Source organism: Furipterus horrens, unplaced genomic scaffold (assembly GCF_987537825.1).
Source record: "Furipterus horrens unplaced genomic scaffold, mFurHor1.1.pri manual_scaffold_4, whole genome shotgun sequence".
Classification (NCBI taxonomy): domain Eukaryota; kingdom Metazoa; phylum Chordata; class Mammalia; order Chiroptera; family Furipteridae; genus Furipterus; species Furipterus horrens.
Genome location: NW_028327174.1, coordinates 145,876,064 through 145,893,060, shown reverse-complemented (window position 1 = coordinate 145,893,060; position 16,997 = coordinate 145,876,064). Strand labels below are relative to the sequence as shown.

Here is a 16,997-nt window from a genome sequence, read left to right as displayed (position 1 = left end):
CAGAACTGTAGATGGATAGACAGATAATAATAGATAGATGATACTTAGCATTCTCTTCTAATGTTTTTAATTAACAGTTGTAACGGCTGATTGAATTCATACTTGAGATGTCAAAAGCAAAGTTTAAAGTGCAATATTAATTGATTTTGTAACTGTAGTGGTAGCTGGAGTTGGGTAATTTTAAATATAAAATTTTAGAAACTTTCTCACAGAAATTTATCCTTTAAAGATACTATATTATGAATATTAATGAATGAGAAGTTTTAATTAGATTAATTTAGATTATGTTAACTAATAGTTTAAGGAAACTATGTATATGCATGAACATGTAGGATAAGGCAAGCTGTGAACCTGAGAAGAAAAACTATGAATTATTTGTAAAGAGTTTCCTGCACAGCCTGTGTTTAAAATTAAAATAAAACACTTTTAAAATGTAAGTCCTAAACATTAATACATTCGGCAATTATTATTGACAGTGGTAACCATCTGTAAGCTTGATAATTGCTACTGAAGAATAATTATTGATAAACAAATATAGGAATATTTTCTAAAGTGTAGAGCAAGAAGAATCTACTTTTTATGTCTTTAGCCTTTAAGAATCGCTTCTCTTCTCATATATTAACTGCATTTATGAACTATGCTAGAATTCAATGCTCATAAGAAACCAGATTTGACATATATGCTGGGACATGCAATTAGGCCAGCTCTTTGTCCATTTTAATCCTAATACAAGGGTTTCTAATTTAAGCATTCAAACTAAATTGAACCCTGTAAGGTCTGTCAGTTTCATCCACAAAGCTCCTTTGTTAGACAGTTCTATCAAAAGTTAGACAATTCGTTTTACTAAGAAAAGAACTGATCGGTAGAAAAATAAATTGTATCCTTAATGCATGGACAGATCACTGGATTACTGCTAATGTATTATTAGTCAAGCAGAATCTCCTTTTGTAGGAGCCTCACAGTCCATGTCATAAACTGATTAAAAATCAGTGAACAAGTACTTTCTACCTTTGTTGTATATTAATGAGAAACCGTCTATCCCAGAAAGTTTTACTGAACTAGTAACATTTAGCTTCCTAAAACTAGAGCATATTAGAGCTGTGTAAGCACAAAAAAGTTTTCCCCATCAGTCTTTTGTATAGAAAACTATATTTTGAAATTCAATTTATTTCAATTAGTTAGAACATTTAATATTTGATTGTCAGCTTTTGTACTCAATTTCTGATACATGTGCAAGTAATGAAATGGTGTTGTTCACTTCCTCCATGCATATTTGTTTATATTAAGTAGGAGGAAAGGAAAGGGCATTGTGAGGATTGGGAGAAAGGGAGGGAGATAGGGTGGGTGAGAGAGAGAGACAGAAGGGGCAAGGGAGGAAGAATGATCCAGAAAATGACAGTTATAGAAAATGGATTCTGACTCAAAAAGATGAATAGCCAACTTTCCAATAATAGATAAAAGCTTTAAAATGGGTTATTTATAAACCATAAATGGTCAATGGATCTACAAAGTATTTATTCACTGTTTATTAACATTTCTATTCAATCTGTTGTTTGAGCTGCATACACTTTCAAAATAGTTGCTAACAAGATCACATCAGAGTGCATATTTCTTAGTGAAAAAGCAAAGTAGATTATTTTCATTTTATATAAAAATATATATAAACTGTCACTGTGATTCAAGTGCTGACAGTAGAGGCCAATCACCTAGAGGCAATAACTGGACAATCAGCCAGTTGGAGTATCTGGAAAATCCCAGCATGTGCCCTGAGAGCAGATTGCCAAATATTAGTGTGTCTCTGAATCATCTGTGGTGCTTATCAAAGTGTAATTTCCAGAATCAACTATAAATAGTTATTCAGAGGTCTGTGGGGTGGGAGTGATACAGAAAGATCTGATCAGATCACTGGAGAAGAGGAGGAGGAAGGGAGGGGCCCTAGGAGGAGGTTGCCTGAGGCAAGGTGAGCAGTCTAGGATGGACTGGCTGAGAAGCTGAATGCCTCCAGAGCGCATGGAATTATGGGCCAGATTTAAGATAAAAGAGGGCCAAGACGGGCTCTCTGGTTCTTCCTCTGAGGATGCTTGTATGATTGTGCTGCAGCTGCCTGTATTTCCCAAAGGATGGTGTTTTGGATGGGAAGGAACTGTGGACAGAGTCTAGGATCAGGCCGGCCTGGCAGGGGGTGGCAGGTTTATTCTTCTTTGGGTATGCTATAGGGGACAAGCTCTGAGGCAGAACTCTGCCATTCTTCCAAAATGGTGTAGCTTTTGCCTCTTATGTTGTTTTTTGTTTGCACACTAACCCTAGAGAAGTAACATAATTAAAAACTAACTGGGGAATGATAGAATTCAGGTATTAAGGAGTTGATTAATTGATAGTCTTAAGCGATTAATGCTGTAAGTGACTAATGTGCATGGAAAGCTGTTATTCCAAAATTGTGTAGCTTCTGAATCAAGACTCCTTTCCTTTATCACCAAATCTTTACCTCTGGAATTTTTCCTAGAGGATGGCAGTGAGCAGCAGACCCCATTTGCTGTTCGGTAACAGCAGGGGTAAGAGGTAATCTATGTTTTGTCAAGCATCTCATAGGACTTTGCTGCAAGATTCTGGAGGTACTGCTTTGCAAATTCCTTAGAAGTGGAATACTTGCAATTATTTCTATATAAGGACTTATGGCCTACATAGATTATTAGAACAAGCATCAGTGAAACAAAAACCTTATGAAATGGGAAGACTATTGTCCTTTATTCCATTTCAAAATCAGGGCTAGAATCGCAGGTCCTCAAACTCAAATAATTGTTTGCTTTGTAATAAAAGCTAAAACAAAATGATTCCCATATAGCTTCTGAAAAGCAAGCACTCAGATCTCACTCAGAAAAAGCAGAAAAAACTCTTAGAACAGGAACTGATTAGAAGAATACTAAAGGAAATAAATTCCAGTGTCACTTTTTTTTCCCTTATTTAACATTATTGAATAATCATCTGAACCAGACAACCTGAATGGTTTTCAGTAAGACTTCACATTTCCTCTCTAGAAATTAAAAAAAAAAAAGTTTCAGGGGATTTTGCTTATTGGTGAAAATTTTTGCTAATTACGATATTTAAAGTCTCAATTAGGTCTGATTTTGTCACCCTGAGACATACAATATTACAGTATATTGTATTAATCCTTAAATGCCTTCTTAATTACTTTTGCCTTTTTAATACATTGTTTATCCTTTTTCTTCTAAATGGATCCAATTAAATTTTGATTGGCTTTTTCCCTCTGAAATTATAAACTAACTCTTATCTTCTTTGCTTATAATAGATTTGTTCATTCAGCATACAGCGGAATTCAGCTATACTAATCTAAACCATTAACTTGCCCCTGGCATTTGTTAATACTCTAAAGGCATTTGTACCTATTTACTTATTATTTTCTAAGCCCTTAATTAGTTCAGTTTACTTATTTTCTTTTCCTCTTAGGTTGATAGAATTCTATAAACCCAGGACACCAATGTCAATAATGGTTCCTATACATATGTTCACTTTCTTCTGCATTTCCCACCTTATAAGAATCTATTCTGGGAGGCAATGTGACTTTAGGGACCAATCTTAAAAGTAAGTCTTGAATGAAATTTTGATTCACGTATTTCTTTTAAATTAAGTCCTCAGCTGCTGTAACACAAAATTACAGTGAAGCGGTAAGTTAGTAGCAGATTTATTCTCTTTTCCTGCTTTCTACAATGACAATAAGGGGAATTTTAACTTGCCACAGCTTCTGAGATGGACAGAAAACAATAATTAGGGTTTCTATTAGTGCCGTTGATAGTACCCATTCTTCCTGATTGGTATGGAATTAGTTTTGGACCAAATGCAGGTAATCTACCTTCTATTGCTAAGGAATTGATAGTATAAAAAGAGCAAAAATATCAAAGTGGTGCATAAGAGTTCTGAAAACCATATGTAAATACTTTAGAAAAAAATGGATTAACATTCTTCTTAAGGTGTCATTTTAAAAGTAATTTTCAATATATGATGTAATTCTAATGTATGTTTGAAGTATTGAAAACAGTTTTTAAACTTGTCCAATATCAAACTTATTGAACCACCAGAAAATAAACTTTGCCTTAGTTGAACATTTAAAAATATATAAAGTTTTTTATTGTATATTTGTAAGAATTAAAACCTTAATTTTTATAGAAAGTTGGCCATATTCAATTAACATTAGTATTCTTCCATATCATTTTTTAACTAAAAAATGTTCATCTAAAAATGGTGAAACAGAAATAAACTTTATGATAAGAATTTTGAGCATCATGTATATGAATATTAAAGTCATCAACAATTTAAATATTGGATATATTTATTATTATAGTCATGTGTCCATTAAGATACACTTGTAACCCCGAGCCATTATCAACTGCAGTAGTATTAATTCATTCATCACAGTCCTTTATAAATGTTATATCGGTCCTTTCATTTTGTTTTAGCTTATTTTCAACATTTCATCAGATACAGAGAACTAAAAATTTCAATCATTTGACAGTAAATGAGAGTAATATTTGACAGAGAATTGAGAATAATTTGTGTTGAACTAAAAATGAATATAAGACACCATAAAAGTGTGTTTAATGTGGAAGAACTAAAAAGCAACAAGACCAGAGTAGCTGAGCAGAGAGACTCACAATTGTTACAAATATGCCTGCATGAACCATCCAAACCACAGAAGACTGTGATTAGGGAGTTTTTATGAGATCTGATGGGAAGAATAAAAATTGTCACAGTACATAAAGCCATCAGAACTTGTCAGGGATACATTTGAGAGGGCAAAACAACCTTTACAGCCTGTGTAATGGCTCTGAGAAATCAATCACATCAACTGATCACTATGGGGGAGGAGATGCTATTATTAACAGGTTACAAGGTAAAGCAAGATGAATAATATTTATTTTCACATGGAAATAATGGAGAGCAAATATTCTCCATGATTCCATATTATAACCACAATATAATTATCTAAGAATAATTGTGACAAATCCAAATATGTGTAATTTTTAGTGAATTTCATTATCTAGATTAAAGACCATCCTTAATAAATTGGAAAATATTGATAATTTACAAAGAGCAGAATATTTTTAAATTTTAAAATCACCCATATGGGTGGATTCCTGTAATGATATTCTCTGCATTTAGATATTGTTTATTTTGCACCTACTGCTATTTTAAGTACTTTATTAAATATAAACTGATTTTATACTCAAACCAATCCTATAAGAATACACTATTTCTATTCTAATCTTACATATGAGGAATAGAATCATAGAGAAGTTAAAGAACTTTCGTGATATCACCCACTAATATATGACAAAGATGGAATTCCTAACCAGTTTAATCCTACAGTTCATGATATGAACTGTTATATTTAGCTACCTGAGAGAGAGAATGGGGATGAAAATATATTTAAAATTGTCTGTTTATTTATCTATTTAGTCTTTCAGTTTGTTTTTATAGAAATCATGAAATTTATTATTCATTAAATTTCACTAATGAGAAAACAGAGCTACACAATATTTACCAATCAAAGATTACAGAACTAATAAATGTTGTTTGGATATATAACCTCAATCTAATGCCTAAATATGGAAGAAGATTCTAAAAGTGCTAAGGCTATATATATATGTACACATACACACATTCATGCAATCTAGAATATTTATGGACATTGGTTCTAGACTTAGGGTAAATAGATAATAAAATCCTTGTTAATCACAGGAAAGGAGTACTTAGTGATAATAACACAATAAAATTGGAATGATGATATGAAGTTATGTACACATCCCCAATACTGCATAAGTTTGTTAAAATAGTGAATTAAATATTATTTCAAAAGATTGAAAAACAGTTATTCATTTTAGATGTAATACTAGAGAATATCAAGCATTATCCTTTTCACCATACATTTCACAATCTTGTTCATATTCTTTAAGCATTTAAATAGTCTTAGTAGCCCATTTAATCACGTGTTAATTTGTTGTCCTGCTAATTTCCATCATTTGCTCATTTGACTGTAAGCTGCAGGAGGAAAAGATCTTGTTTGTTTCACCTGCCAAGATATACTTATAGCCTATTAAGTTGCTTAGTTCAGAGAAATTGTTAAAATTGTTAATGAATGTTGACATAATGAAACTTATTACCAGATAAAAATTCTACTTTAAGAAGAATGACATACTAGAAGCTCTGAGAGTTCCTTCCACTAGGAACAATTAACAACCTCATATAATGCACCCTTTTTGTTGCATTGCTGGGTTTACATGTTACCAATTGCCAATGCTACAAAAACAAACCTTCATATTTATGAAGAGAAATTAGAGCTGCAAACAGTGATAGTACACAAACACAAAAAAGGAGGGTTCTTTTGGTGATAAATTTTAGTATAAGTATTACTAGGAGTATGCATAAAATAAAACAGATTTTGATGCCTATATAATAAAGTGATATGCTTTGTGTCACCGGTGGCTAGGGTAATGTGAGGATTGGCAAACTTACCACACTAGTGAGAAACACTACTTTCAACTATTACAATAAAAATAAAAATAGTTAAGGCATAGAAGGTTTGCAAAATACAAAAACAAGCTTTATTTTTGGACATGTGTGGACTATGTAGACACCTGTATAGTAAAGTCAAAAAAAAAAAAAAAAAAAAACGCTGGTCAAAATTATATTCAACATTTATAAAAATTGTCCCTACTCTATCCACAAAACCAGTCTAAAAAATTAAAAGATTTTTGACAACCATACCATGCCAATACATAAATTACAAGTCAACTGTGAAAGATAAACAAATAAAAACTCTACATTTTGAAAATAATCACTCTAAGATGTTTCATGAGTCCTTAAAGAACACATTTAAAGACATTTCAAATTGAATAACAAATTTCTTGGCATCAAAATCCGTACCATGCAGTAAAAGAAAAATTCCCATAGTAAAGTATAGCTTTACTGCTTATAATGGGGGAAAAAGTGACTGAAATTAATTAGTCAATGACCAGTTTAGAAGTGTGGAGAGAGTATCAGGATAGCCCCCCCTAAAAAAACAATTGAATAGAAAAACAATGAAAATACAGAGGAAATCAACAAAAGTAAAAGTTAGTTCTTTACAAATATAGTAAAAATAAAGAAAATGACAAAGATTGCTTACTATGAATAAAAATAGAATGAACAAATACCTAACGATAGTGACTTTTTTGAACGATACAATTAGAGCTCTAACACAGATTAAAAATAATAATTAAAAAATCAAACCACAGAATTTATTCTAGTAATTTGAAAATGTAGGTTGATAGTCAAAGAGTTAAAGTAAAGTAACTTATAAAAGTTGCGTAAGAATAAATGAAAAAAATCTGAATCTTACCATAAAGACAATAATACAAATAGGCAGGTAAAAACAATTTTACTGGTAAGTCTGTCAACAGAAACAGATTCTTCCAGATATTGAAGACAGAAATAACTTCACAACTCACTCTGTGAAGTTAACATAAACTTAATATGAAGAAAAAAAATAGTATGAGGGGAGGAAAATTATATCCAATTATACCTATGCTCATTCATACAAACATTCCAAAAAAATATTACTCAATTAAATCCAACAAATAAAAATGATAAGGCATCATGGACAAGTGTATCACCTTATTGCAAGATTTTTGTTTGTTTGTTTTACATTAAAAACTGCAAATATCATTTACCACATGAACAGATTAAATAATAAAAAGCAGGCCATTATTTCAAAATATGTTGTAAAAGCATTTTATGTGATTCAGTATTTCATTCTTAAAATTTTCTAGCAGAGTTAGAATATAAAAGAGACTTTTATGTTTCTAATTAGAAACCCTAAGGATGTCTTCACTATTAACAGGGAAATTTAAAGGCATTATTTGACACCTGTGGTGGCTACTCAGTTCACATTGCCCCATATAACCTCCAAAATAAAAGTACAAAACAACAAAAATAAATAAAACTCCAAAAATAAAAAATGCTCTTTTCACAACTAGAAGAGTCCCCAACTTTAAAACAACTGTATGTGTATTTTTAAAAATACATATACATACTCTAAATTCTAGTAAACGACCTGCCAGAAAATTTTGTGATGATCAGATGCTCTGGGCAAAACTGCCAGCAAAGAGAAGAGGTGTTCAAATAACGTCTGAAATTGCTCAAAAACCAATGCCAGAAAGAGAAAGTCACCTTGTGTAAACATACTATCCCCTAAGGGCCCCTCTCCTCCCCCCAAAATCAGGTTCCTAGTAGATGAGAATTCTGATGTGAGGAAAGAGAGAATTAAAGCATGCACAATTTAAAGAAGTAGTCTTCAAAGTTTATTGTAAAGTCAAAGCTGCAAAAGGAAGAGTTGCCTTTTGGCAAGTAAATGTTAAAGGGGGAAAGAAACCAAAGGGGAAACTGATTGATTTAAAAAAAAATCCAAAGATAAGGCAAATATGCCTCATTCTCTTTTTCTCTCCCTTTCTCTCTTTACTCACCCCTTTCCCCCCCTCCGCCCCCCCCCCCCAAACACATATAAGCACTAATACTGTGCTATATACAGAGGAGGGCACCATTGATCTAGGAATCCTGCAACATACAGATACAGTCATACCTCTAAGATAAAAGCTAGGCAAAGATGCTGAGTATGTAATCAATAAATAAAAAATAGCCATAGAAAAAATAATCTAAAAGCATAGCTTAAAAAATGGAGACCATGTGCCACCAGTGGGAATATACTCCAAGTATAAATCAATCTCGCTGAAAATTATAATTACATGAGTCATTCTTCTATGATTAAGTAACAATTTACAGAGGAATATTTTAAACAACATCACAGGATGGCACCAGCAAATTCCAGCTCTGAGAACTTTTACAAAATAGGCACTCAACAAAGGTAAGCCAGGCCAACTAATTGGGTGCCTAGATTCTCCAATCTTGTACTGATTAAAGAGTCCTCCTCTTCCTCCTCCTCCTCCCCTTCCCCCTCCCCTTCCCCTTCCGCTCCCTTCCTCCTCCCCTCCCCCTACTCCTCCCCCTCCCCCTCCTCCTCCTCCTCCTCCTTTGCCAATTCAATTGTACTTCAGTGACTCAAAGATATTTTGATTAAAAATAAAATGAAAACAGACTGACAGAGGTGAGGGCAGAGGAGGAAATGGTGGAAAGAAGAAGGGATTAGTTAAAAAACATGTATTAATGACCCATGGACATGGACCACGGTGTGAGGATTGACTATGGAACTAGAGGGTGGGCTGGGCAGAGGAGCACAAAAAGGGAAAAATCAGGACAACCATAATAGAATAACAATTAAAAAATGGGAGTGTAAGAAACATTTATTTCTGTCAATTTTTCTAGAAATCAAGAATTTTCTCAATAATTTTCAGAATAAAAATAATAGTACACAGGAGTAAAACAGTGTGTTTACTGAAATAACAAAATTGATATAAGATATACAAAACTGTCACAAGAATATCTAAATACATTTCTTGCTTTGGAATATACAATAATTTACGTTTATTACTGTTAAAAACAATTTTTGAAATAATATTCTTTCAATTTTTTTCAAGATAAGTATGTTATCAGGGAAACAATCTATAGTGCTAAGATTATCTTATATTTTACAGTTATGTGCCTCTTCATAACTTCTCAATCTGACAAAGATAATTTATTTCAAACAATTTTATCAAACTAATTTTTCATCCCAACTATTTTTTCACTTAAGATGATAAAAAGGCTTTATCTTCTGTAATCTACAAAAAGATAGATACATTTTCTGATTTTCAGGCTTGGAATGTTTCAAAGATGACACTACAAAGTACCTAATTCACAATTAAGTACATTGCTTTGGATATTAGGAAATAAACAGAAAGGCTCATTTTGGTATCATTTGTGCATCAAGACCAGAAATTATGGAATACTAATTTGTTTTCACAAATTGCTAGTATTATTGCTAGTTCTAGATTTAAAAAGTTTATAACACAAATTGTCTTGTTACAATCATTTGGTGAATTTCTATTAATACAAAATAATCTTATATTTAGTCACAAAAGCGATAAATTCAATAGGTAGAAAAATATTTTACCACATATTTATATAAGTGATATTTACATATTTTCCACCTTTTCTTCATATTTGTGATAAATATACCATATATATTCTCTTGTTGTCAAAATATTTTTAATCTGAGGAGCTGATAGTTTGATTGAAGGCTATCATTAACTGTAAGAATTATTATTATAAAAGTAGCTTACAAACTATGAAAATTTCACCCACAACAATGTGGCCAATTATTATCAATTATTAAAATGTTCTGTTAAAATAATCAGAAAACACCATTCAAAGTGAAAATAACTGGCTAAAATGGAATGTGTCTCTTTTTATGGTCATTTATAAACTGAATTATCATCTGATTAAAGTTTACCAAAGCAAATAGATCAAGAACAATTAACATACATCTGTACAAATTATGCTCTTAAATAAACTAAATTTAAACAAGTAAATACAAAAGTAGGTAAACTATTAGAGTTATTTGGAAGAGCTAACTGGTCATTACTTACTAATAACATATTACTGGAAGACCTGGATGCTCAGGTATCTTGAATTACACCCACCATCCCTTCCTGGGATCAAGAGGAGAGAGGAATGTAAATACCTATTTGGGTGTTAATTCTTGCAGGAAGAGGAGAAAATAAAGCATAAAGAAAGCATTTTGCAGCTTGAGCTGACTGACTCTCTGCCAGACCACGTAGACCCTCTACACTCCTCACACATGGGTGAGTTAAAGGAGTGCAGGTCTTTCATCCTTTTCTAGCATTAATATCATGGTACAGTTTCTTGCTTCTTGCAGATTAATAGCCCATAAAGTGTGAGAGGAAAGGATATAGGACTTCAAAACCCTTCAGTCCTCCAAGCTAAGCTCTGGTCCCTATTGTGGTCAGCTATATTGGTTGGGTTGGCAGAGGTGGAAAAATTTGTTACTCTAAGAGTGAAACTAATAGCACAGTAATTGATCCCTAAGCTGTTTCGCAGACCTTAAACATAGTTCTTCCTTGATTGAATGGCTGTTAATGTTATGTATTAGCTAGAAAAATCCAAATGCTTTCAGGATAATACCAAAATAACCAACAAACTGAAGTTTAATAGATATTAAGTAAGCCAGGTTACCATGGCCTGTATAGCATGCTATAATAGAGAATCAGGAAAGTTGCTTGAAAGCCCTGTGTTAGAGTCTGGGCTCCTCCACATAATAAATGCATTACTTGTGGAAAATTACTTAACTTTGGGCCTCAGAATTGTCATCGGTAAAACAGAAATATGTCTTTAGTGCTGTGACTTTCCTAAGTTTGTGTGTGTGTGCGTGTGTGTGTGTGAAAATAAATGAAGATTAGTACAGATCAGCACCCAAGAACTGTACAGCTGTATATATGTGTGTATATTTGGGATATACATTAATATGTTTTTGTGCAACTTAATACTTCACTAGTTTATATTATTGTATTCTAATAAAAGTATACCTATTGATTTGGTGTTAAAAATTATCTACTGAGATTGATGACTGTAAGGTACGATTCTTTCAATAACCTCATTAGAGTCAAAATAACAGAGTTATCCACAATGATTTAGCTTTGTGTTTACACATAGCTTGATGTTCATCTGCTCCCTGATGCATTCCAAAGCCTTAGCTTACTCACAGAAGGACATGCCACTCACAGAGTGGTACAGCCATCGCTGTATCTCCCTTCTCCTTTGATCTATCTCCATCTTCATCATTTCAACTAAGTGCAAGTCACAACATAGAGGTAGATTTGTGATGGACTTAAAGAAGTGGATCCCAGATCTTTACACAGTTAAAAAATATATATATAGTTCATGACCTAAGTTTATCACAATTATCAAAAATATTAAAGAAAACTTTTAAAATATATATATATTTTATATTTTAAAATATGAACTATATTGTTTGTATAACAGAATTTGCCACCAAAATTTTTAAAGGAGTTACTGCTAACAAATAAAAAAATCAGCCCTTGAAATTAACCAAGTATCTCACTATGTTATTCACATTTAGCTCTTTTATAATGAAGTGGTAAAAATTTTGCCACAGAGCAGCATTTGAGAACCACTACTTTACCCTTCTTTTCAAATTTATAATATATTTTTAAAAATAAATATAGAGAGCCAAATATATATTCTAAAAATGGAAATACTGATCAAAGTTGATTTTTCTATTTATTTGAATCTGGAATACACTTATAAAAATTAATTTAATAAAGACTTTTATATATATTTTCAAAGTGTCTTTCTGTAGTGTTATTTTCAGGTGTGAAGTCCTGTTTTCTTGGAGCACAGATTTTTTTTTTTCTTCACCAACTTCATGTTCTTAATTTGAACTGAATCAATATCTCAAAATTTAAGACATTAAATTTCTAAATGAATATGGTTCTTATTAGTTTCTTCCCTTTCATTATCTTTTTAATTTTTTTGTAGTCTCTTAACATCCTGGGTAAACCCTACCCCCATGTAATATTTCAGTTGTATTAAAACAAATGGTTTATAAAGATATGATCTCAATACATAACCCTACTGAAATATTGTCTAAACTCAGCATGCCACCACATGTTGGCCCCTACTGTCTCCTGTGTGACCTTTTTTTACACTTTGATATCTCTTTTAATCAGACCATCTGAAAAGAAGCAAACACAGCGTGAGGATGGGAGTGATTACTTCCCCTCCCCTTACAACTATTATCTCCTTGAGGAAAATTAATCTGTTCCATGTTATCCCTGTATGGCAAGCAATTTTAATAAAAGAAAAGGGAATGTTGAGGTTAGCAGTTGCTGTAATTAAAAGGTGATCACCAGAGGGTTTATTTCCTAGCTCCTTGTTGACTTACAAACAGAAAGTAATTGGCACACAAAAACCAGCAAGAAGGACGATGCTCAGGACACAGAATCTTTTGACAAGAGAGAAGTAGTGCACTGAAATCATTTATGTTTATATAGAGGATGCTGTATTTATGTCTATTTCCAGTTATTAGCATTCCAGAGCTTCGCAAAGACATCACCTTGAACTTTCTTCCTCGTCGTTACCCATTCTGTGTCTCTGACAATTGATGAGCATGACAACCTCGTTAAACTGACAAATACATAATTTGCAGAGGCTCTAACTTGCCAGCCTCTGGATAGCAGCAAAGCGATGGTTTAACACACACCTGGCACTGATCTTAATGAAAAATTTTGTTTTATAAGCCTGTTTGTTAGCATGTTATCCTCCCTGAATTCTGCGCTGGCTTGTGGCAACACTGTAAAATTAGAGGATGATAGGGATAAGATTAGATGACCTTTTAAGACTCTTACAACCTGGGTTTCTCTGGTCCTCTTCCCGGCACTCCTAATGATATACTTTGTAGTTTTTTCTAATGATTTTCCCTGATATCTTCTTTCTATATTGAGAGTGCTTACATTTTTTATCAGTTGCTGTCAGGATCTCTGTTTAAGAGGTTTTCAAGGAAAAAGATAACAGATTGTGATTTTTTAATTATTTGTTTTGATAGTTGCTAGTTTACTTATTTATTTATTTATTTCTGGTAGGATAGATCAATACAAGAGTGTGTGTGGTGGTGGGGCACGTGAACCTCACAGAGGACTGAGGCAAGAGAAGAAGGCAGGGAAGGAGATTACCAGATTGGGAGTGACACTTGGAAGTATTTGGGGAGAGAGAAGCCCACTGCCAGCCACCGATGATGGAGTGTCCCAGAATGTGCTCAGAAGCTAAGGCATTGTCTAGTAGCTACCTATCCTGCCCTCTAGCAAGAATTTTCCTCTTTAGCACTCAAAACCTTTTTAGAAATAATTCTACAAGTACATAACCTAGGGACTATTCTGTATGAATACTACCTATCTGTTTCACATTTGTTTAGTCCAGGAGAGCCCCAGGATGTTGTCACTCTGGGGAGAGATTGGTCTGGAACTCTAGTGGGCAGTGCTGGGGAAGGGCACTGGAAAAAAACAACCTTAATTGATGAGCAAGATATGGATAGACATCAGTGACAGCCTAATTACTGTTTATAGTCAAATCAACATTGGTATGTTAGGAATAGAGTATAAAATTAAACATTCTCTTAAGACTTGAAAAGAATATAATGTTCTAAATAGCAAGTTTTATAGCTAAGGTCCTGGATTCCTTTTTAAAATTGTTAATGTTCTCTGCCATTTAGTGGAAAGATTTGAACCACTAAATTAGGTAGTCACTGAAATTATAAAAGTTATATTCAACAAGTTAAATGGGTTGTTGATAACTAAGAATATGAACATGAAGTATTAGTGCTTCTGAGTTGAAGGGGAACAGGAAAAAATTACTAGGCATTCAAGAGTAGATTAATTTTCTTTGGAAGCCTAGATAAGTAGGCTATCAGCAACAAAGAACTCCATCAAGCCAGTAACATGGATTCTGTCATAAGGGTTAAAATCTGGGGACAACACCAGCCCCTGGTGAAAGACACTAGTGAGGACAGACGCAGTAGAAGAATAATAACCAACAAAAAACTAAAAACAGAACAACAAAATATATGTTGTTTTCCTACTTAGCAGAGCAACTCAAGAGCAACAATGCCCATAAAAGAACAACAACCCTGGTTTACCTTTGAAAAAAATAAAGACAGCTAATAAGACTTTCATTGATAGGCATATCTTTACAATGACATATAGATAAAACTGATATATTGTTCCTCTACACTTTTTTGCCTATAAGTTTAGAACAAACACTTGGGGGAGAAAGCAGAATATAAACTCCAAGAAATAAGATTTATTAGTCTGCCATATTTTAGCATCAAATTTACATAATCACATGAAATGGGAATCTATAATAAAAATAAGAAAGCACATACAGCAGAAGCTAAGCATGCACCTAGTGCTTTTTAAAGATGGTAGTGTGAGATATAATTATATAATATATCATCTTCTATGCATAAAAATCACAAAACAGAAATGATAGAAAATTCAAAAGTAATTACTCATTTTAACACATTAATATTTATAATTACACAAGCATCTTTGGGTTCTAAGTTACAGACTGTTCTAATTTTAATAGTAATTATATGACTCCAGCAACCTATGCTAACAGATGCAAGAATGATCAACTCTAATGTTCTTGGATAGAGAAAAAAAATGCTCTGAAAATGACAGTGCAAACTTATTCTTTGTAGCTTAAAAGGGATTTTTAGAACTCTAAAAAGCTGTTTTCACAATCCTACAAGCATGAAGGTCAGCTTCCACAATCATCATTGAAGAGACTACTTACTTCTAGTTCAACAAGAAGACAACCTGAATACATAATGTTAGACATGCAGAGTTAACCACAAAAGGCCACTTACTATTTTGTATCATTCAGTAATCAAGTATTCTTTCAAAGAGCAAGAGTGATTAAAACCTAAGCCTCTAAGTAATCCAACACGATTCAACACATTTTGCTGCCCTAATTCCCATGACACTATAATGTGTGAGATATTATCACTGTCCAGCATCCAGATCCCATCATTCATTGTTGGACACATTTTCACTCATAAAACATTTGACTAAAGACATTTTGAAAATTAGATGTTAACTTGCTAAATCAGCACACTCCTAAAAATATGAGATGGATTTATTCTCCATTGCCTCAGGTGATTTCTCTTTGCCACCCAATCCCACTCAAAGAAAGACTTTCCTTCTGCCTGGCATAGTTGCTTATTTTTAAGCTGGCTATTGAGTAAAAACCACTTGGGATGAGGCAGAGTAAATAGGCCTAAACTCACTCTTTAAATATTCAGTAAATGTATATTTTGACCTTTTTTCTTAACAATTGATACATCTATAAATTATTTTATCTATATTTAAATATTAGACCAATATTTATAAATTTCTTATTTTTTCCTAGGTTGGGTTATTTGTTCAACTTCAGGTACTTCACAAGTGTTGGTGTTTTTAGAGCAGTTTTAAATAAGTGATTATAATTAGGTATTTAACATCACATTATTGAGATTCTAATCTTTTCTCTGCCATTTAATAGCTATTAATCCTGGGCATGTTATTTAAACTCTTTGTTATCAGTTTCTTTCTCTTTAAAAAATGGACTCTAACTCATAGTGTTAAGAATCTGATTTGATGTGATAACTTGCAGTCTATGTCCTTGGACCACAGTGAAAACTTAAGGATAGACATCTATCATTATTCTGCAAAAATTTTTCAATTTTTAATTTTTTTTAAGTATACAAAGAATGCTAGGTATATAATTCTACCTGTATTTTGATACTGAATCATGTTGATTAGCTCTTACCCACTAATGAGAAAATGTAAAAATAAAACCAGCTTTTAGCTCCGAAGTACAAACTCCCTTAAATGTGTAGTTATTTTTATATGCTATATAATATGTAGTTTGTAGTATATTTACTTTCTAGCTCTCACTTTTTTAGAAGAATGAAAATATAATCCACACACGTATACTGACATACACATAAACACTTACTTAAAACAAGAAGAAGCTTCCCAAATGCAAATTCAATAATAGTTAAGTGGATTTAAAATTGAGAATAAAGATATTTTACTTTAGAGAAAACTATTATTTTCACATTTCATTATTTATATGATTTTAGTGTTTAACTCCTCTTTTAGTTAAGTATATATTTTTGAACTCTGTTTACTTCTGGTAACATTTCAAAAATATTTTTAAATGACATTTAAAAAATATCCAATCAAAATATGCTAAAACTTTTATTGAATTAAAGGAATAAGGAAAAATATGTTTTGTGTCTACTTGTAGCTTAGCTTTAGATTAGAATTGTTGACTTTTAAGTCTTTCATCTTTGCCTAGGGGGGGAATTTTAGTGAAGTAGATTAGAATACTTAAGCAGCAAAATTTGATAGGTAGTTTCAGGAGGATGATTAGTGCTATTTTTAAATATATTATTGTTAAATTTTAGTAGTTACAGCTCTCCAGCTCTTCAT

General features: G+C 32.4%; 1 long non-coding RNA gene across 1 annotated transcript in view; it reads right to left on the bottom strand.

Annotated features, from left to right (window-relative positions):
* The window catches only part of LOC150013008 (uncharacterized), a 493,123-nt gene that overhangs the window by 262,648 nt on the left and 213,478 nt on the right, over nt 1-16,997 (bottom strand). The gene's annotated exons all lie outside the window — the stretch shown is intronic.